The sequence below is a fragment of the Haliotis asinina genome, chromosome 3 (genome assembly GCF_037392515.1).
Source record: "Haliotis asinina isolate JCU_RB_2024 chromosome 3, JCU_Hal_asi_v2, whole genome shotgun sequence".
NCBI classification, from domain to species: domain Eukaryota; kingdom Metazoa; phylum Mollusca; class Gastropoda; order Lepetellida; family Haliotidae; genus Haliotis; species Haliotis asinina.
This window is the reverse complement of record NC_090282.1, coordinates 84,468,840-84,487,319: the sequence shown is the minus strand read 5'-3', so window position 1 is coordinate 84,487,319 and position 18,480 is coordinate 84,468,840. Positions and strand designations below refer to the sequence as shown.

General features: G+C 37.7%; 1 protein-coding gene across 2 annotated transcripts in view; it reads right to left on the bottom strand.

Annotated features, from left to right (window-relative positions):
• The window catches only part of LOC137278637 (phospholipid-transporting ATPase ID-like), an 81,623-nt gene extending 66,371 nt beyond the window's left edge, over nt 1-15,252 (bottom strand). For both annotated transcript variants that reach the window (XM_067811120.1, XM_067811123.1), the window contains exon 1: nt 15,193-15,252. The gene's annotated coding sequence lies outside the window, so the exon portion shown is untranslated. The remainder of the gene's footprint in view (nt 1-15,192) is intronic.
• Nucleotides 15,253-18,480: the final 3,228 nt, after the last annotated feature.

The following is an 18,480-nucleotide window of genomic DNA, read 5'->3' as shown; positions in this document are numbered from 1 at the left end:
GCCATGGACAGTGAAAACCTGAAAATCCCAGTAATGCCTTATGGATATGCAGCATATTCCTATCCAATCAGTCATGTCATGAAACTATTACAACCTACAGACCTACTGACCAATATTTACATTAGTGGAAATGAAAGTCATTAGAAAGCCCAAAATAACTAACTAATACCAAGATACCAGAAGAACTGCAACCATGACAACCAGGCCCATTAATTCCTCTGCCATCTCTACCTGTATATGTTCACAGGACAACCCAGATGGTATGGCCAGCAGCACCACTTGATGATCAATATTTCACATCACACATTCAACAACAAAATGTGAAAAGGTTGCACTTTTTCCAACAAAAACACATGTTAGTAGATTTCATCTGTATTAACTCAAACATGATTTATCCTTTCATACATTCATTTCAACATATACAGATACATCCATCAGTAATGTGCAATCACTGTTCTATATACACTGCCTATTAACAGAGTTATAACAGGTAACCATGGTAACATACAAGCAAAGAGGATTATGAGGCAAGACAGTCCATTATTTCTTATATATCACTGCAAACACCCTCTCCACATATCTATGTAATTTATTCATAATGTGCATTATATGTGTTTCATATACATCTCATAGACCCATGGGAAAATCATGTTGCAAACTGCAGCAACAGATCCACCAACATACCATTCCCCTCAAAGTTACTAACGCTGTCAAAGCACACAACCTTTATCTCAGAGTGAAACCCTGTCACTGCTCACAACCTTCTGAAAGTTAAACCCTGTCACAACCCACAACCTTCTCAAAGTTAAACCCTTTCACAGCCCACAACCTTCTCAAAGTTAAACCCTGTCCCAACCTACAACCTTCCCAAAGTAAAACCCTGTCACAGCTCACACCCTGCACAAAATGAAACCCTGTCACAGCCCAGAACCACCTGCAACTGAAACCCTGTCACAGCCCACAACCTTCTCAAACTGAAACCCTGTCACAGCCCACAACTTTCACCTCAATCTGAAACCCTGTCACAGCCCACAACCATCTCAAACTGAAACCCTGACACAGCCCACAACCTTATCAAAGTGAAACCCTGTCACAACCCACAACTTTCACCTCAAACTGAAACCCTGTCACAGCCCACAACCTTATCAAAGTGAAACCCTGTCACAGCTCACAACCTTCACAAAGTGAAACGCTATCACAGCTCACAACCTTCACAAAGTGAAACCCTGTCACAGCCCACAACCATCTCAAACTGAAACCCTGACACAGCCCACAACCTTATCAAAGTGAAACCCTGTCACAGCTCACAACCTTCACAAAGTGAAACACTATCACAGCTCACAACCTTCACAAAGTGAAACCCTATCACAGCTCACAACCCTCACGAAGTGAAACCCTATCACAGCCAATGACCATCATAGTGGAATGAGCATGCCAAGTAACAGATCCACTACCAACCCTTCCGCCAAGCTTCCTGTTCAAACAGTCTTATCCATGCCTCTGTGTAATCAGCATCCTTAATAAATGACTTTCTGCCTATCATGGCAAACTTTCCTGCTGATGCTGTTGTCACGCCTTTTGATGAAGCTCTGTTAATATGTCAATTTCTGTCAATCAGCTGTCAATTTTGGTGAACACTGTCTCTTTCAATCATGTCACAAAGCATAATGTTAGACATGGGACATAATTGAATGACTGACTATACAGTGACATGGAGAAGAAGACATCTTAAAAAGTTTCATGATAAAATCTGAAAACTTCATTGTACCCAATACACCCAATGCGATACATCATGATATGAGATAACAAAACTATGTCATTTACCATAACATAAACATTATTTTGTGCATACTTTAAGAACAGAAAGATCCCCTGGAACATCAAAAATGTTCTTTGATAACAGTCTTTCCTTTCAAAAGTAGGATTGATGATGTAACTGAAATTCCAGTTCCAGACAATACTTACCAAAATGTTACCAAATACACACAGGCTCCACGATGAGTGAGTGAGTCTTGTTTTTGCTGCTTTTAACAACATTCCAGCTACATCACAGCAGGGGACACCAGAAATGGGCTTCACACCTTGTCAACTCACGTGGGGAATCAAACCTGAGTCTACAGTGTGATGAGTAAATCAGCAGGCCTCCCCACCACCCATAACAGACTCTACGGATCATAACACGCCAATGACATACATAGTAAACAACGCAAAAGAAGTTAATGAGCGGCACATTCTTTAAAATTACAGAAGTCAATATCTCATATAATGTAAACTATTCTTACACATTCTATAGCCAGTGAGTTCTCAGTCAGTCAGTGATTACAGACGGCACATTATTTCAAAATGAAATATGGTTTTACTTTTTAGACAGTGGTGCAGCTGTACATTGTTAACAACACACACTTAGCCTACAATATTCCATGGGGCGATGGGATAGCCAAGTGGTTGAAGTGTTTGCTTGTCAAGCCAAAGACCTGGGTTTGATTCTTCATATAGGTACAATGTGTGAATCCCATTTCTGGTGTCCACTACTGTAATACTGCTGGAACATTGCAAAACTAAACTCCGTCACAAAATCCCAACACACAAACAGATAGGCAACTCATCTTGTGGATATCCATTCGAAATAGTTTCAAATTATATATCTCCATAGTTGTCAAAACATGATACAAGCATCAGCCACATCCAGATTGGAGGCTGATGTGGGTATCTTGTGCTGATTATTTAGATTATGACAACTTATTACATGGCCCCCAGCAATCAGGATACTAGCTGCCAGGATAAAAGGGAAATACCAACTTGTTAACACAGAATACTGTCCTAGCCGGACCCTGTATATTTGCATATCTATTAATATATGACCCCTACAGACACAATTTTACTGGTTGTCTTTTCCTAGTCAAGAAAGCTACAGATCACATTATAAACCTAATCATCTCATCATGATAATGAGAAGATACCAATCAATGACCGATGCTGATTTGTCAGCTGTTGACTGACAGACATCATGAACCTTGCTGTGTGATGATAAGCGTTGATTGTCATGCTGTTTAGTCATACACTTCACAATTAGTAACACATGACATTACATATGGGAGGGTATTAGAGCTTGAATGTCAACCATCGTTATTAACAATTAACAGCAATCTCATTATAACTGCTTCAATACACATCTCTACATAGAAGATAAGTAGCTTTCTATACAAAAATGTTTAGTACAGCATTAGAGTGGAGCAGCAACAACAGGTCCATAAATGATTTAGCCTAGTTGGCAATACAATTCCTTCACCAGAACATACAGGCACACATAACATACTCTCAGCTTCGGGAAAAAAACGAAACAAAATGCAAAAGTAGAAGCCTCACACTGATGTTGATACAACATCCCAATACATAAAAAAAAAAAAATGCCATTCACAATTTTTAATTTCGTAGAAAAGTTTCCCTTCTGTGATATCATCCTCTCATTGTAGGGACTGTAAAATTACTGAAAACTACATGCATCATGAATCTAGTTAATTTTGACACACTGCAAGATTACAACACAATCTATTATGGATAAAAATGAAAGCAAAAAGCAGGGCACAGATTGTCAGAATGTCTCTGAGTACTTCCAGGTCACATTTATACCATCATAAATAAATGAAGTTAACTTTTAAATCAACTACCTCATATCACTTGGATTTGGAAAACCCACCATATTATGAAAGTTGTCTGCTGAAAGTCATACATAATAGCATGACATGTCAATATATGCACTGAGCATTTTACATTGAATGGAAGAAAAATGAATGCATATTTTCAAACATTGATATTAACTCTTTCTAAAATTCCATATTGCTTCACTTATGAGAACAACACTCATTGTTTTCAAGTAAATATCAGTTCTAAGTAACTGAATGACATCATCGTCAAATTATCCTTACAAAATGTTTAACAGAATGACATATGGGAGTTCATGTGAAGTTGATATGTATGCTTTAAGATGAAATATTTCCAATACAATGTTGAATACAACACATAGCTTATTGTCACAGCTAGTACGCTGATCTGGTGTTACATGCTATTCATAACCTGTTTAGAGAGGATACCTCATTCAATAGTATACTATAACCATGCAATGGATCAATGGAGATTCTTTACAACTTACTTATGACCTATGTCTGTTTTCAATGAGTGAGTTTAGTTTTACAACGCACTCAGCAATATTCCAGCTATATGGCGGCAGTCTGTAAATAATCGAGTCTGGACCAGACAATCCAGTGATCAACAACATGAACGTCATCTGCACAATTGGGAACCAATGACATGTGTCAACCTAGTCAGCGTGAGAGTGACCACCCAATCCCGTTACTCACCTTTTAGGACAAGCTTAGTCGCCTTTTATGGCAAGCATGGGCTGGTGAAGGCCTATTCTACCCCAGGACCTTTACAAGTCCTGTTTTCAGCATTATGATTGTATTTATAGGACATTACCACCTTATATCATGATTACATACCAGTCCATGAGACACAGGTAGGGGATCCAAATCAATCTTAGGCATCACATCAACCACTTTGTCAGAAATCCAAACATGTTTTCATGAAGCACTAGTTGAATGGATATGTGCGCTATATAAATATCCCAAAATAATAATACTAAGGATCACGTCTGATAACAGAGCCGACTCTCGTTCCCCTCTTAATCCTTTATATATACCAATCAACTCAGGAGGTCGGGGTTTGATGAATGAGGAGGCTTTTCATGACATAATTTTATTGTGTACTTTTGCACATATTTATTTATCGGATGATCCTCTGGTGATGCATGTCAAAACTCAAGATGAAAGCAAGGAATTCCACAGCTATTTTAAGCATGCCAAGTTTGTTGGACACAATTTGAAATTTGAGGTTGATTTTGTTGATGGCGATGTACCGCTCCTCAGGACCAGTCACTTTTTACTTGCAATCATCTTAATCAAATGTTAACATGAAATGTTGATTATGCAATGAATTTACAGAGACTGTCCCACACTTGGCAGTGGATCGCCTTCCTTGGCACGAACAGCATATCGTAACAGACATGATCATGATGATAGTATGGCTGTGGCTTTGACCTTGAGGTCCATCCATGGTACGACCCTGAACATGTCCAGGGCATCATGGAAAATAATTCTTTCAAACTTCTCTGGAACAGGACCATATACAGCCTAAGAAAATTCTTGTCAACAAACCTATCTTGTTCTCTTAACAAAGCCAATGAAATTATTTATATCATTGAATTTTCTATTTTGACAGCAGCTTGGACATGATGAAATCAACAAGAATGAGTAAGAATCAACAACCTTTGTATGCTCACAGACTTCCTGCATCAATGATCAAAATTGTATCTCTGATAGACAACGTTATCATGCTGTCTCAGTGTTGCAACACCTATCTCCATCTCTGACAACGATGGCTCTTTCCTCCTCAGTAGGCAGTGAGTCACAACATTCACTACACCACGCCTGTACCCAACACTTGATGGTTTCATGAAGAATAAAATGTTGAAATTCAACTGTGCAGCTAAGATGCCATGGTGCAATCAGCATAATGAACCTCATCCAGCTGTGCTATCCTAACTCCTTTAGGGCCATGCTGATAGTCATACAATCTGGCATCTTATTAACTGCACCACAACAGGTCAATCACCTGAGCACATGCATGCATCTAATGGTCATACTAATAGACCATCAAACATAGTCAAGTCTCCTCAATGAGGGTCAGCAACAGTTTAGAATAGCTGCTAGCAACGGGTCAGCGGTCACATTCCCTCACTGAATGATGGCTGAAGGCAGCAGGAATGTAGGTTGGAGTAACGATAGCATTCAGCTAAGCCTGACAACAAATCACCAGAATAATCTATGATAATGATATTGTGATTGCATTAACTTCAACTGCAGCTTAACAATGCTCTACTCTCAACATGACAAATCATGTGGTTGTTGGGCAGTCAAGTTAGACCAGTCATCCTCCATACCCAGGAACATTAAGCGATCAAGTATACATATTCTACATCTGGTCTTCCAAGACAACAAGTAACAACAAATCACAAGACTGATACGTTTATTTCAAACCAAATCCCAATTTAACTGGTCAGAAATATACCTGCAGTTATAAAATATAAAAATTACTGCTACTGACAACACTGAGTCTGAACCCTCTCCAAATATTTACAGGACATACATCACTAGTTTTCCATATGCCGCACAAATCTCCACCATAAACATATATTTCCTTGAAAGCACCTGAAATGTTAAGCTACATCTATCCCTTAAAGTAACAGCTTGATTGGTGACAGATTCAAACTGCTCATATTGACAGCAAATGTGTGTATCCAAGACAGACACAGACCTAAAATCTCAAACAAATACCATTTATTTACAATAATATTAAGACAAACAGTGTAAGTTCCCCCAATATTTATCTAAACCAGTGACCCGACATCATGTATTATCATAACCTAACGCAGCAATAACAGTCCTCTATGGCAACTGCAGATATGATGATGAAATAGAAAGAACACATATTCCAGGATGATGTTGCACTGAAGTCTCCAAGTCCAGAGGGAATGCATGCATCTCAGATGTGCATATATCATGATATATGTTAACATGTTGAACACATTATATCCCAGTTCATGATCTGTAAGTGTTGCAAGCAGTGATAAGGAGCAAGTGATGCAATCCTATAACTACAGTTAATGATTTCAAAGATGAACAAATGCATGTTTAAAGTAATACTAAGAACATAAAGTGTGAATGTGCGTGCGTGCGTGCGTGCGTGCGTGCGTGCGTGCGTGCGTGCGTGCGTGCGTGCGTGCGTGCGTGCGTGCGTGCGTGCGTGCGTGCGTGCGTACGTGCTTCAGTGTGTGTGTGCACATGCTGAACATTTTTAGTGGTAGCTATGGGGCTCTTCATCTATAACATTCAATAAACACCTTCTTGTCAGATTGTAAGCGAAATTTGAATGAGTATTCTAGCCAAGACAGTCAGCACAGTCGCCTCTACCACTACCAATATGTGGCACATGGCCACATAGTCTGGACACTGTGCAGCATCAGCTAAAGCCAGAGGGTTGGCCTTCATATTTTCTACCTTCAAACATACTTTATCTTATCAAAAGTGTTGTACAAGAGCATAGTAAGGCACATACAAATACTTCTGTATTCAGATCTTTTTGACACTGATCTTTTGCAATATATCATAACTTGCTTTTAACAAACTTTAATTATAGTAGCATACATGTGTATTTATGACTAATGGAATAAAAACTCACTAAATATTTTAGCAAATTCATAAAACAAATTTACAAAAAGCCAGACCCATGTATGTTAGCTTGGTATCTACTTTAAATAAGTCAATCAAATGTCACTGTGGTCGCACATGCATGTGTATGTCGTGTTTACTTGAAGCGTGTGACCTGTACCCACTTGGCTTCAGACAGTATGTCACTTGTCATACAGTAACAAACAGTGTGTCATGTTGACACAGACCTCATTCATTGAAACATTCAAGCAAAACCTTGGGTTGGGTATTCATACAGATCATACAGATTGATAATTGCTAACTATATATCGATCGATTATCGATAAATACCGATTAAGAGTCCTAAAGAAATAACATACTTCACACCACTAGTAAGTGGTGACATGTTTCTGCATGTGTTACTAACAAAAACGCATCCTGAACAGATTAAGAAGAAACCCCTGAATAAGAAGTTAACTTTGACTCAAACATTGAGAAATGTGCTAGCAAACATAAACTTTATTCTAACACAAAAGTTTATGATCAATATTTTTGATGACATTATTTTCAAATCAAGATATCTGCTTTCATGGACCCCCAAAAAGCAATATTGACCAAGGACAGCACCGAGGTAAACAACAGAATGACATCATAGCTTAACGTCATAGTGCACTTAAGTCAGCATGAGTTTCGGTCGGTCTTATGCTTATTTTGTCAACGATCACATGACCGCCTCTAGGCCAATCAGGCAGCAGAAAAAAAATGTGTGCATAAAAATCACTAAAAATGTTTCCTAACAACGATATTTCTGATTATTTCATTTCATTTCATCTATTTAGCCAGCCCTAGTAAAATCTATGGATTATTATCACAAACAGGGTTAATGTGTGATACAATCAATTTGCAGATACAGGCGGTTAACGGACAAACCTCCATCAATCCTGATAATCAATAATGCTTTATCACAAATCTGAACAAAACATGCTGTGACTTTTTCATCTGAACAAAATACATTGCATGAACCTTCACATGTGAGTGTTAAGCTTCTGCAGTGTAACCATCTCATTTGAACAGACATACTGTGAGATCATTCCACTTGTGTTCAACTCAAATTGTGTCAAGCAAGCCGTGGAAGATCAGACCGTTCTTCGCCTCCATTCCCCCTACCACTTTCCGAGTCAACGAAATGAAGGACCAGGCGGGTATTATTCTGTATGGAATACTTACACTTACCTCCCCTGCATCATTTACCTATTACGCCAGAAATGTTTTTATGTAGAATAAATGTTACAAAAATTCTAACAATAGCGACGACAGATAAGACAAATAAACTCCAACAGGTTCACGACAAAATTAGGCAATATGGTATTTCTTTTTAATTTCTGCTTATTCATGTTCCATCAATCTATTAAACTGGAAGCTGGCAGGGTTAATGGAGGCGAAGAACAATCTGAATACCACAAGTGGTGGTTAAAATGTTGAATAAAACATATTCCACGTGAGTAATTACTAAGCATGGGGTAAGAAATGTGTGAGCACAACCAAGTGAGGAAATGGGAGTGTACCTTTGATGGTGGCGATATTATATTTTGACAGGAAAAATATTTTTCGAACTGAAGCAAGGAAAGTATGTTGCCAACCTTTGCTCACTTCGCTCGCATATAACTTTATAAGAAAACTTGTCATATTCTTTATGCTGCGCAACCCCATTAGCGCTACAATTTGCCATTGCTGTGAGTTACTTGACAACATCATGCTGGGCTCCACTTCACTTTCATGTTCATTGTATCAAAACCTAATGAGAGTCAGTATTTGATGTTTTAGTACATAAGCCCTGAGAAGCAATGAGGTTTAAGCTTGTTCCTAAAAGGTCTCTGTCTGGACTTATGTGTGGGAAGCCTTATTGGATGAGACATAAGTAGCTGGTCAATTCTAATCATGCTTATCAAAATAGCCAGTCCTGACCAACTTCCATGTACACTTGTCTATACAGGTTGGTCAAGGCCATGCACTTTTCAAACAGAGGATGCCCATCGACATGAAAGATATTCAATGGGAAATAGTAGGTTACACTGACAAAAAAAATACCCCACCCTACACAGGTTAAGATGAGCTTTATTGATATTGTGATGAGAGTGACAAATGTTTTTCACCTCAATATAAAATTATTTTCCACATTATTTTAAAAACTTTTCAAAATCTGTGTAGCCTCTATCATTAATCCTTTGTATTAAATTGTAACTATGGAAACGAGGCACGAGAAAAACCTTCCCTGAAGAGACAAAAGACATGTAAAATAGATGACAAAACCTTGGTCTGTCACCATGGCAAAACACAACAAACAGCACTTTTATGTTTTAGGATTGTGATTTGTCCACATGAATAATATTAAATACAGAAGCAACATCAACAAAGATGAAACACTTGTAAAACATGTTAAGATCGGTTGCTGTTAGTGGCATGTGTTTATGTGTGTCAACACCAAACTGACCCAGCTAGGCGTGCTGCAGTGTACTGCTGAATACATCGATTGAACCAGTTTATCAATACAGGACTTTTAGCATGTTTATTCAGATAGTTTCCAAATATCCAAGTTTCCAATCATTGTATGATGTATATGATTAACAATATTAAGAGCAATAGTGTTGCCATGAGATATTAATACCTTTTTCATCACATCATATGTTAGCAGAGGTTTCACCTGTGATTGTACAACATGTATGATGATGTCCAATTACCTAACAAGCACTATGGAGGGTCTCTACTCTCATCATTTTAAGGGGAGATAACAAAACAAACACATGCAAGGATGCAATGGACTTTGATGTTCCCTCTATTATTTGCTGCAATATTATAGAGACGGCTGTGCTTCTATTATATGCAAATCATAAATTGCTTTTTAAGCTTAATCCAAAAAATAACTGATGATAAATGGGTTCTGGTTTTAAGTGTTATTTTTCACTGTAAATTTATCAACTGACATTTGTACTGAAGTTTTCTTGATATTCAGTTTCCCAATTGTACTGAAACTGGTATAGTTTTAGTCTTACTTTGCATCAGTGAAAATGAACATTTTGAACTCTCCATGCCACAGTAAAACAACTTAGTTTGCAATGTAATTGTCACGCACACAATGCATCGAGTTTACAAAATCCTGACATGGTTGAACAGCTCTGCCATACTTGACAATATGATGCCTACATACTTTTTCGATTTTTACTCAGCTGATACATGATCATCCTACAAAAAGTGATGTGTGAAAACAATGATGACATTCATAAATATATTTTCCAATGCAATTCTAAACTGACACAAAAGAAACACAGAGAAATCAGCAACACTGGTGACTGTCAAAAGTAAGTCAAAATCAGTTTTTGTGATAAGAAAATATGGAGAGAGTGATGGATTCAGAGGCTTTTGATATGACATGAGAGCATTACTTCAAAGATGTACAAATGTTTAGAAAGGACTATACATTATCTAAATGTAAGACTCTTTCATTTCTGAGATAAATGTTAAGACGATACAAATGACTAAACATGAGATGTAAGTGATTGTTTTGAGATATATTGCCATGTTGACTTTTACCTGTGACCATTCGAGGACAATTATTTGCATGTACACAGCAACAGAAATTCAACTCTGAGGCCAGCTTTTATACAGAAAAATAATAAAGGTGCGAATTTGATATTTCTTGCATGTAATAAATAATTCAAAAATAACAAAATCAAGCTTAAAAGGATGCATTTCCTGAGAGAAAGATTAAAAAAATACAAGGGAGAAGTACTATAATATTATATAATGTAAACTTTATGAATTTAAAGGAATTGTTCTGATTCTTACAACCTTAAGACACAATACAAATGAAAACATTTACATACTAGGGAATCCTGTATTTTCAAAGAAAATAAAATTTCCCACAAGATTTCACACATGTCAAAAACATTTTCCATCACATATGTTTAGGGCAGGGCAGTCTTACAAAAACAAAATGGAGTTTCATTGGGACTATCAATTTAAACTATTATATGTGTGTTATATTGGAATCCAACATCCAGGCTCTCCAACTTAGCCAAAAGCTTTAGTTTAAAGAAATATTTCTTAGCATTCTAATTCTTGAACTTAAAGTGCACGATGGACACACTGCACTTGACACAATAGCTCTCCATGGGACAGTAAGTTTATAAACTGATAAAGCCATGCACCACCAGCTGTGCACACATTGAATACAGCCAAATACTGATTTCACTGACGTTATTGATAATGACGTCATCAACAAGTCGGCCATGATATATTGACAGAAAAACACTTACATAAGAGAGTCAATGTTTCAGCTGCCTTGAGACTGCTTCTGAATGTAAACAACCAGCACCTCCCTTCTGGACATCTGTCACCATGTTCATATCGACTCAATTCTAACTGAGCGCACACATATAGAAGGTGAAATTATTTATACTACCATATCTACCAACAAGTTTGACCTTAAACACATGGTAGTCATATCAATATCATTTTCATAACTGAATATACAAGACGACTTGTACTGTTTTCTGATCAGAGGTATCTTCCACTTTGTAATTTGCCAGATGTCACACTTCTGATGAATTATCATTCATTACAAACTTTAAGTATATTTGTGTAACAAAATGGGAAAACTTTCCAAATAATCATAATATAACATCTAAAACCTCTTTCACTTTTAAGCCATATACAACATGTGATATTTCCAATTTTGCTGACATAATAGGCACTTGAAAATCCATTGAGAATATTCACATAATAAGGCACCATGATTCATAATAGATAGTATCCAACTGCTGACCAAGACATTTCATTATCAACACTGTAATTCAGTCCTATCAGACTGGGCATAAATTTCATTTTGAAAACAAAAATATATCTGAGTTGTATCCCTTTCAGACGTATGAGCCCTTGCTTGGGAACATTTTTTTTAATGTCAGCTGAATGTATCATTATATATATATGGTGTAATTACCTTAGTATCAAACCAAGTTGTAAATTCACCCTGTTGTATGCAGAAGTTTGTTCTAGGTAAGCAAAATATTATGAGTGATCACCTTTTTCGGGTGGATACAGAGCATCAGAACCTGACACAATAAAGGTGTGTCATACACAGCATAACATCATATCCAATATCACAGTATGTAATACTAGAATACCTCAACAACACCTCTGATAGCTCAGCAAATGCATCTTATAGTTGCTAGCATATAGCATTATACTGTACACTGTTCACATATCACTTAATCACATCTGTACATGTCCTAGATGATGTTCCTTAGGGACTAAGATCATAGTTGTCGGTGTTTGGGCAATGGTTGATGGTCCAGAGAATAACACAGTTGCAGCAACATATTGCTTCCCATAGTCTTTAAAATCCCAAATAGTTTACTTAACAGTGATATAGCCTGGCCATAAAAGCACCTGGTAAAGGTATTTACCATTCAGCATGTACTGTATCAAGGAATCATTCAACCAATTCACTAGAGGAAAGGTGTGAAAGGTGACAAGCAACATTTGCTATAAAAGGCAATAGCGGACATGAATAGAGCACAAATTAGAGCAAACCCAATTCAAAGAATTATTTTCCCTTTGGTAATAAAACTTATTTTCAAACTTATGATCAAGGTATATGGAGTATTTTTCAGCCATCATAAATGTGATAAGTCTGTTCTGCGCAATCATGAATACCTTCAATCACCTTATTGCACAAGCCAGAAAATTAATCAGTATACCATGAAAATGCAGACACAGAACTTTTATGGACAAAAACGTTTTTGTAGGAAGTTTCTTGAAATCAGTTGTGGCAAGTACCCTTGTTTTCAAAGTACTGAACTAACTGCCTTGGTTAACACTGAGACCCTAAACAGTACCAACACACATCCTTCTTCAGACTGAGTCAGTGAGTGTGTATTATTTGCTGACTGTATGTATTGTGCAATCTGGAGTGTCTCGAGAGGTATCCAGGTTATCTAATACATGTAACACATCAAACTGCACTCATGTAGTCACATCAACACACACTACATATGTTCTCTCACACACCATAAACATTTAGGACATTTATTTGTTTAGAAAAAAGATCGTTCAACACATGGGATAATATTACTTTTAAGAAAAAATAACCAGTTCATAAGATCAAAAACACTGCTGTTTGTGACTTCCAACTGATTTTCTCTTAATTCACGAAATCATCCCTGACATGTACTGACAATCTTCTTGTTTTAGTTTTCAGATTGCATGATCTTGTCTGGGAGCAAGCCCCTGACACTAGGACAGCACTGTAATGAATCCAAGTAGACCATCTTACAACAAATGATAAGCTTGGCAAGGTGGTGTGAACTCTGAGCGAGAATGTTGTTTTGTGATAACTGCCTAGCAAACATCAGTCAAACATCACTTTGTTTACAAATGCAAACTAAATGAAGCTGACAAATAAAACATATCATCTTGAAGCATTTAAATATAACTTTAACAAAATACAATATACACACAATCAATTTCCAGTGATCAATATTAAAATCATAATAGATCTAGAGAGTGGCTATATAACCCCCTCCCAATAATGCACAAATTCACTGAGCTAAGGATATTTTTAGCTAAATAATATGTTTTACAAGCAAACTACAAATATCTCTCAGTAAAGCTCTAGTAATGAGAAAGTAAAGACACTAACCAAAAGAATCATCTGTACTTGACATGGTATCTATCATAAAATCCGTGCCAGCTTATGAAGATGATCAGCTGAATGTGTTGTCACTTAAAGAATATCTAAAATAAAAGGAACAGAAAAGTATTCCTAATATATGAGTCATTTATGACACTTCAAGTAAATATACATGGGGATAAAGACCTCTTAATTATATAATGCCATTCTCAAATAACTGAAGATTAGACCTTCATGCACTGAAGTAGATTTAGATACAATGTCCACATGAATCTTCCCATTTATTAAACAATGCTAAACGATCTGCAAACCTTTACGCAGATATTCAGACATCAGGAAATATCAATTTGAAAATTTTTTCTTACATAAGGGAATATAGTTACTGGAGCAGAGTGATATCACATTGATATGTTTGGGTGTCTTATCAAGCTTATTGTATTAATAACATTGTCTTTATATGATGAGACTTGTCATAAGCCTGGCGACAGTTCATGTTAGTTTTGATGAAGCATTACGATTTCTATCTTTAACAAGGCACTGTTCACAGAGGTAGATAAATGGTCGCCCCACTAACACTTTGGTGAATAATCCTACTTGATTAAAATAGCATCACGCTACCTTCATCAACAGCGATCATCAAATAAAAATAAAAAAGCAAAACACAATTCACTTACTTAGTCGGTAACAAAACAATTCACTTATTAATTAACAAATTGCCCCTACTCTGACAATACATTACATAGCATCTCTCAAACGATCGTATGTAAACATAGTTCATTATACCTCTAAGAGAAGCATAAGCGTAAAGATTTATAGCAATTTTTTATCGGGGGTCACTTTAAAACCAACACGTAAATTCGTTAATACCACAACACTGTCAACAGGCAAAATTGGCTGGCATCACTAAACTGCGACGGTAGATTACCGTTAAGTCAACATTTAGCGAGAATACAAGTAATTTAACACCTTCAAACATTCAGTTAAAAAACCTTATGACTGCCGTCGAAAAAACGCCACACGTAATACACAATTACAAACACGAATGCCACAAACAGTTATCACCGATGCACGGTCACCAGTGGCGACCGTCCGCGGTCCAGATTGAAGAAACACCTGTTAAACGTGTGATAAATGACACATTATTTGTAACATAATCTCATCTCTGACAGCGGTAGGGTTGCCTGTGTGTATACATTGTTAAAATGCCGAAATATAATATTTCATCATTGTTTTACTCACAGAAAATTACTATCATACTTGTCCAACACACGGAAACGTAGCACGTCGCCATCTTTGTATGCAAATCAACAAGGAAATGATGAGGACGCCTACCGAGGGATCGTCCATTGTTTGAAAACGTCACAAGAAGCGACAGGTCTACTTCATTTGAAGATGAGATTTGAAAAAAAAGATCCCAGTGCGTTTTCAAATATGTAAACAAGCAGTGGCAGACATTACAGTGAAAACGACACATGCAGTGTGTCATCTATTATATCCATTTTATGAATGATTTGAAAGATACAAACGGTCCCCGATAAAAATAAAAGGTAGATGTGGAAACGTGTAAACATCTATTCACTGCTTCGCACTGTTAGTCCATTTAAGGGTTTTAACAAAGAAAATGTCACCGTCACCTGATTCCAGTTATCTTTTCACCAGAGTACCGATACGTTTGCCTTTAAAAATGTCCCAGGTGACTTGCCATGTTCATTAATCGATGTGCGGGAGAGGTTGAGAGAATATAACTTATTCATGTCTTCTCTATATACTGTATATATTACCAAAATACATTCCTAAATACCCAATGTCGCGTCAGTCAGTACACAGACTTTTTGAAGTTTGAGAACAGATAAGGTTGAAAATGTTAAAAGCACGTAAATAGATAAGAGTTCCTTCAGGTGAATTATATTAAATCACTCGGGTTTCCTATTGCCTTGTCATCTCCAGTCACCTACATTAGTTTACCAAATTGGCTGCGAACAAGCAGTGAGTTAAGCATAACACTCATTGTTATACAAGCTCCTCTATCAGAACTGTTAATTTGCCACGTGACATGTTACCTGTAACAATCTATGTGATGGAATATGTCTCGTGACACCAGTTTACCTTGGTGTAGTTGGAAATTTTAGGAGTGCTTCTGATGAGGTTGATTTCGCACTGAGTGACATTTCGGGACGTTTCACCTACGTCCGAGGCACCACATTGGTATTGCATGCAGCAGACAACGCTTGGGTGCTCTTCTTTGATTCCTATTCTAGCTGGTTTGACTGTGGCTTGTAGAATAAACTGAACTGATCTGACATCCTGGAACAAGATTCATGTTGGTTTGCGTCTTTAGCAGTCTGAGGATATGGTGGATGTTGTATCGAGTCTCGGAGGTGTGGTGTGATGATGGATTGAGGGTGATATTTACATATTACAGATTTGTTGACTGACTGAACCCATGAACTCATGATGAAAGCGTTCTAACTCGACATAAGGTTTTGAACTGCAGGCGCGTAGCAAGCCAATTTTTTCGTGTAACCCCGATACGTTGTAAATATATATATTTTGATAGGTTCGCCCAACCTATTTACCAACAATCATGTGTAATCCCGTGCTTTTCTTTTATAATGGTAGCTACGCCCCTGGACTGTTTTAGTTTATATCCTTTGCTCTCATTCCTCTCATAGGTTGTAGGAGGTGGTTAGATGTGAAGTCAAGATGTTGGTACGTGTGGGTTGGTTTTCTGTTGACGCTTGTGTGGAGCTTAATCTTTGTTACTTGAACATCGAAGAGTGGTACCTTATTGTCGGTTCCTTCTTCCATTGTGAATTTATGTATTCATCTTGGGCATTAAGGTGGTTGAGAGGGTAGATATGATCGCCGGTGGGACTCCGACGTTATATATGGCGAAGGTATCGTCTACTTTATGAACCTACAATTGTTCATAATGTTATCACTTGATAACGACGTTAGCATCAACACTGAAACGTCGCATCCATTGCAGTAACGAAGTTGTCTAACCATGAAGATTCCTGTTCATCATTCTAGCTTCTACATGCCACTCAAACAAATTACTCGGTGTATTGGCGCACTACAAGAGTGACCACGGATCCACGAAGAAGGTGTGTGTGTGCGTGCGTACGTGCGTGCGTGCGTGCCTGTGATGTTGATACGGGATGTAAACGCTCTGGTGTTATACTCTTAAGACAATGGCGAGTGTTATCGTGGTCCTCAATTCGAGCGTGTAAAGTAATGTACATGTAGACAGTGATAATAATTCAAGAACAAAGTTCATGCAAAGAGAGGTGTGAGGTTGTGAGATAAGATGTTTGCAAGTAGTGAACGAATCATGTATTTGTGAATGTGGTTGATAATTGTATCCCAGCTTTTCGTCTTGTTGGTGTGTTTTCAACCTGCGATTCTATGTGACGTTTCAGACCTGTCGCGAATTGTGAAGCGGAAACAAAATAAAGAACATTGCACTAAATGCCACTTGAAAAACTTTTTGTCATAAAATGGTCGTTAATCTACCACTGGCAGCAACTAAGTGAGTCCTGATAATTGTGGGATATATTTGTGAATGATGTCTTGTGTAATCAATACAGAGTGATGCATCAAACTCCATGTTTACCAGGCACTGGCTCTCGTTCAGTAGTGATTATTTATCGAATACTATGGAATCGGTGGTCATCAAACTACCATGGGAGACTGTATTTATGTACATGATTTAGATTCTCCATTCTCTCTGTCACACATGTAGTGCAAATTGGCGCCGCAATCAAATTAGAAGCAGTCGTCAAAGGCGGGTCCCGGCCACGGCAGCCAACCCCCTTTACAGTACGTTCAGAAACCAAACACGGAGTTTCTGTGACATCCTGAACATATCACACTTGGCAAATGTTACCATGAAGTATTAATCGGGGTGAGACAACATTGATGTGTCACTTTTTATGTATTAAGATATTTGCAATATTGTATAATTTCACAACTTTAGCAGAAGGATGACAAACACTGACGCTACAGACGCCTTTGTTGTAGTATTTCTTTACATGTGGAGCTTGTGGTATGAATTTTAGACTTCTCGTCGGCTACACGCTGAGTGACAGTCAATGGGAGTTTGGAATGTATGCTTGATGCACAGCATGAGAGTGAGTGAGTGAGTGAGTGAGTTTAGTTTTACGCCTCACCCAGCAATATACCAACATATGGCGGCGATCTGTAAATAATCGAATCTGGAGCAGACAACACAGGGATATCCGCACGAACATCATTATATGCAATTTGGATACGATGGCGTGTGTCATACAAGTCAGCGAGTCTGACCACCCGATCCCGTTAATTGCCTCATACGACTAGCATCCATGGGTTACTGCAGATCAGTTCTAGCCCGAGTCTTCACCGGTATCAACATGGGAGCCAGTATGGCGCTAATGCGGATCGAGTCATGGAGGTGTCCGAATAAGCGTTATAATTAATATTTGATTCCTGCAAGGGTTTCGCACACCGGGGATTTTCCTCATGTCCAGTTTGGACATTGTCTCC